Source organism: Pempheris klunzingeri, chromosome 10, assembly GCF_042242105.1.
Source record: "Pempheris klunzingeri isolate RE-2024b chromosome 10, fPemKlu1.hap1, whole genome shotgun sequence".
Lineage (NCBI taxonomy): Eukaryota > Metazoa > Chordata > Actinopteri > Acropomatiformes > Pempheridae > Pempheris > Pempheris klunzingeri.
This window is the reverse complement of record NC_092021.1, coordinates 26,024,128-26,030,063: the sequence shown is the minus strand read 5'-3', so window position 1 is coordinate 26,030,063 and position 5,936 is coordinate 26,024,128.

The following is a 5,936-nucleotide window of genomic DNA, read 5'->3' as shown; positions in this document are numbered from 1 at the left end:
GGGAGTCTGGAGTGGGTAATCCAGCACTGCTGTGTGGGTTTGTGGGAGCAGTAAGTGGAGAGAAGGCAGAATCAGTTGTATTTATGGCCCTCACTCTCACTGATCAATCCATCGGGGTAGTTTACGCCTTAGTGATTGCTGTGTCGTTACTTCAGCACAGATCTATACGGTTGGCTGCTCTGTCCGTCCACCACTTTTGTCCAGTGTGGAATATCTCCACAACCATTCATGATCCCCAGAGGATGAATCCTACCAAGCACAACTATGAAGTTGACGAGGTTTAAATGAAATACTTGTAGCGGATCAATTGCCAGTTTAAGCACTCCACCATCACCACATTGGATTTTCTCTTTGTTCCATATGTGTTTACACAGGAAGTGTTGCAGCCGTGTTTTACAGCCGCCTGTCTCTCTCACGTGTGACGGTTCAGGTACAGCTCTATTTTCATTAATACAGCTGTCCACATGTTTCACTCAGGCTTTGCCCCTGTAACCACAACTCAGAGGGTATCTTTACACACCAGAGCTGCAGTGGTTGTGTGTCGGGCTCTGAATGCATCCTGTGCAGACGCTGGCTGAGGACCCAAACCGCTGCTTCTGACGTGCTAATGTGCTGCGTTCACTCTTCACTCTGCAGCCTGTGCAGACAGGGTGTAAGATGGAGAACACAGAAACATTACAGGAGGGTAAACAGTCCCTGCTAGATATGTTAGCATGCTGAGTCTGAGCGCAGCCTCGCAGAGCTGTGCTGCACTGCCTGCAAACTCTTGTTAATATGCTGAAACAATGCCTCTGTGTTGGAGATACAAAACTATATTTGCATGGCGCCATTTGTTGCCAACCAGTGAGCAACATCATTTAGTCAGTAACTAAAGAGAGTGAAGGTAATCTGGGGGGGAGGTTACATTAGTATGTCTTTTTGGGGATATTTAATAGATGCAAAGCCCTTAACGTGCCCTCACAAGGTATAAGGTAGCACCCACACTCATGCTGCCCTCCCACATATTGCTCTCACACTAGTATACGTGTGTGTCTTACACAATTTTGGGCAGCCGCTGTCATCCGCCGCCCTGCAGGCCACCACAGGCGTCATAGATTTTCAGTCGTGTGACGTTAACCTCAGACTGCTACTACAGAATTATCAACACCCCTCCCTCCCTCCCTCGTTCTCTCCTTCAAGCTTAACTGAGCCACAAGAAAAGGATGAGGAGAGGATGAGGAGGAGAAGCTGAGAAAGAGAGAGGACAGAGCTGGAGGGAGTCCATATCCAGCTGATGTGACATACTGTACAATAAGCGTTAGAGGAATAAATAACATCAGTGGGGGAGAGAGAGAGAGAGAGAGAGCAGACAGGTGGCCGTGAATAGGGGATGTATAACGAGAGGAGGAGAGAGGGATGTGGATGGAGGAAGAAAGGACAAATGAGGGAGGCGGTGCTTTGATGCGATTTAGTTTTTAGCATGAATGAAATCAATCAAGAGGACTCGTGTCTGATGTGTGAGGTGATGACTGGAATTCAGGGAAACCATGTGTGGCTCCCAGAAGAAGGACTGTGAGCAGGATAACTCACACTAATTACCATCTCCTGTGTTTGTGGAGAGCTTTGGTGGATACTCCAGGAGCCAGAGCTCCTCCTCCTGGCAGCTTTGGGCCCTGCAGCTCTGAATGTGGGTCTGGATGGAGGACCTGGCAGCACAAAGGCTCCACAGCGTTCCTGTGAAACAGGACCGACTGCAGCAGGAATCATTTGCTCCTCCATCTCGATGCTTATGAGGGAAAGAGCAGAAATAGCTCAATCAAACAATTAAATGTTTTTGTACAGTAATTCTCATATATGTGCTTTACACAATATAAATGATCAAAAATCAAATGATGAAAACACTGAAAAACATTGAAGGAGCATGAAAACCTCTTTTCTTAATCTGATTTTTGTTAATTATTCTTAATCTGGGTTTTGAATAGTTATCTTGGTTCTCGTCCAGTCATTGTTTCCTGTTTTATTTTGTAGTATTCTTGTCTTGTTCTACCTTACTTCCTGTTTCTGTTCCTTGTGTGATTCATCCGTCTCTTCGTGGTGTTCTGTGTTTTCATTCATTCATTCATTCCTTCCATTAAAATCTACTATGGTCTTTACTTCTCCTGATGTTACTGACACATTTTCAAGATTTGTTTTCAGATGCTTTAAAGAGAAAATAAGGAAAAGCCAGCTGATAGAGGTAGTCTAGATATTTGTTATATCAACACTTTCAGCTCAGGCAGGTTCTTCTAATGAATTGTTTTCCTCCTGTATCTTGGAGCAGTGAAACCTTGTGTGTGAGGATCTGGGGAGTCCCTTTATTCCAAATTTGCAACACACATCCCTATTTTAACATATTTCACTTGTTCTTGCATGTTTGCCAGTGGCAATACTTTGTACAACAATACTCCTCCTAATGAAAGAGCTCTGTACACATATTGCAGCTGAATGATAATGACTATTGTGACAGTGATCTCAGGCTCCCAGGTAACTGTAGAGACTCATGGGGAGGCCGACATTAATGAGAAAGGTGAATCATGATTGTGCTCCGTCTTTGCTCACCGTCTCACTCCTGCAGCAGCCACTCGAAGACGGTCTGGAGGTTTGGAGGAGTATCAAAGCTCGTCTGCAATCAGGGTTCTCTGAAGCATTACTCCAATTAAACACATGGCGACGACGCTCTGTGGCGCCAATAAGAAGTGGAGTCTGAAACAAAGTTTGCCACAAGTAGCCACGGGTGATATGAGGGGAATGTGCTATACGGGAGCATTAAGGCGTGATTAGTGCATGAATGGATTGGTTCTGTATGAGGGAAAATAGCCACAGGCTGACTGCTTTATCAGTGATCCTCTCATCTCTCTGCACTTTTCCACAAGCTTTGGATGTTTCTGGTACCTGATGATGCAAGTCCTGGCAGGCAGAGATGGCAGCTGTGAAAATCCCCACTGAGACACTGTGTGTGTGTGTGTGTGTGTGTGTGTGTGTGTGTGTGTGTGGCACTGACGATTTCAATTGTTCTTTAACAGAGTGAGGAGAAACTCTGACTGCGATGAACCTGCTCCCTGCTGTTCTCTCTGTCAGCCCACAGTCACTTTTCCATTCCAGCATGACGCATATGCTTATCGTCCAATTTGTCATCCTCGAGTGTTTTCTTGGATGCTGCTCCTCCCACAGCCTCGGTGCCTCACACCATCGACATTTGCCAACCTTGTGGTGTTGAATTTCTCGGCCAAACGGGTCATACACTCCTACGTTATTAGGATGCGAGTGATGAGGATGTCGGCGTGCATCATGTTTTCTCACGCTGGGTTTCAAAGCTCGGTTAATGTAATTAGCTGACGTCACCATACAGGTTCACTTGGGATATCTCAGCAGTTACAGTAGGAAAAGGGCAACTGGGGTCTTTCTAGGCACCAGTGTGGCTTTTAATATTTCTGAGGGAACGTTAGGATGCTATCACACCGTCCTCCACAAAACAATGTGGCAGAAAAACACCTTTAGCAGCTTTGCTTCATTTGCAACATGTTTAATAGCCGTGTTTGTATGTAGTACAGCTGATAGTAGCAGGAATAGCTGTAATATTACAGATCACCATCCACCAGCGAACTGTGCCAAAGGTCAACTTTCTTTAGCAGGACCAGAGCTTAACTTACAGCAGAGTAATTCAAAGTAAAACACTAGTGAGGATTTAAGTCTGACAAAAGACAAGCGTTATATCAGGTGATGGACTCTTCCTAAGGTTTGATTAAACAGTTAGATTTCACACTTTCAGACAAATAACTCTTTATTTATCTTTGTTAAACATGTCTTACCTGCATCACTGGGCCTGGAGGTTCAGCATCAACACAAGCTTCAACTCATTTGTTATTTTGCAGCTTCAGTCGTTTTCTGTCATTTTTAGCCAAATAAATGAACCAAATAACAAAAGTCTCCTGTCGTGGACACAGAGAGTTTCTCCGGCTCTCCGTAACAACAAAGTGAGATCTGAGAAGACGGTGAAGTGTCTGAAATGATTTAAGGAAAGACACAGCAGGTCTTAACCACCAGGTGTCACCATGAAGCGTCCTCAGCGCATCACTTACCACTAACTACCACTTACTTGAAGGCAGTTATCTTTTGTATTACAAGTTTTTTTTTGTGTGTTTTATGTTTAAATATGCAAATGATGTGTTTTATCATGAATGCACGAAGCTAAATGTGCTCATTTGCATACAGAACAGAAATCTGAACCAAAGGTTTTACAGATGAAATGTCTTTTTCTTTTCTCATAAATCAGAAAATACTGTCAACACCCATTATGAAGAAATATTTTCACTGTGTTTTTTAGGAAGAAAATGTTTTATAAATCAGGCTCTGAATGATAAATGAGCAGGCCCCTCTTTAAAAACCTTCAGGGTACAGACAGGAATAAAACTGGAGAGTCTGGCGTCTCTAAGAGCTGCTGAAGTGCAGATTTCTGGCTCAGAGTGGGAGAAAAATCTCATTTTGAAAAAATAGCTTTTAAAGATGTGAATCTTGGAGAAATCCACAGACACGAATAGACAAAGTTAAGCAAAATTAACTCCCAAATATGTTAATTTTCTTCCCACTTGTCTGAAAGAAGACGTCATAGAAGCAAAAAACCTGGAGTTATTATTATTGTTGCTGTTGTGGTTGTTGGACAGAACTTTGGGATAAAAATCTTTTTTGTTTATTGATGGAAATTGTCTAAGTCTAGACTCTAGACTAACATCCTGGTTTATATGTGTGTGCCTGTGCCATGATTCATGCTCCCACACTGGTGTTTGTGGTGTGAGGGCTCCTCCAGAGGGGGGCAGCACGGTTCCTCCTCTGGCCTGTAAACACAGCAGCTCATGTGGGGAAACTGAACCAGGAAGACAGCCAGCTGACGGGTTCTGTCAAGCTACATAAACAGATAGTAGGAACACTTCCGCTCCTGGGAATTTCCTTTCAGTGTAAAACCGGACAGAAAGGATCCTTAGTTGGAACTAATTTAAAAAAGACATTTTTTAGAGTTGTCATGGTTTTTTCAAGAGTTTATTGAGCAAATATCACTATTTTAATTTGGATTTATAATCTGAACAGAATTCTTCCTGCAAGGGCAGTCGGTCATTCTTCAATTTGAGCTCTTGAGTTTGCACAACCAGTAAAGAATAAAAGCTTTTTTTTTACCTCATTAGTTTTAAAGCTGCATCGAGGAATATAAACATAAATATCTAATATGGACACTAAATCAAATGACTGCTGATAATTACAATGAGAAATGTGAATATTAACCCAACTCTGCAATATTAAGTTGCATTAATCATTTATATACTTATGTTCATATATGTTCATCCTCCTTTTGGCTCTGATTTGGCCTCCACCAACCCTTCAAAAATAACCTCCAGCACCTCAGGAATAAATATCTGGGCCTTTAGCTGCTAGATGCTCAGCCTGACGCTGCACAGATGGTGTATGTACAATGTGCTCATCACAGCTTTTTGTGGGTAATTTAGATAAAGTTTAGATAAAAGGAGGCTTTATTGATCCCAGGGGGGGTTACCCCCTCAGCATCCCAGCTGTTACCATCATTAAAGTGATTAGTGAATCAATAATTACAGTCCAGTGTTATATTATATCATATCATGATGTTAGATTTACTTTACTAATATTATGTTTTGATGACTTTAACTGAAGTAAAAGTTCAAAAGCATGGCTTTTACTTGTTAAAGAGTATTTATACCCTTTACTCCCATTACTTAAGTAAAAGATCTGAGTTCTTCTTCAGCCACTGGTCGTTCATTATGAAAACAAAATAACAAGCTTAGGGTGAAAACATCACAACCCTTATTTTGAAAAGCCAAGCTCGCCGGAAGTCAAAGCTGTCCTGCTGCTAGCTTGATGCTAACCTGACGCTGCGTTATTCTCCAACTGTTCAC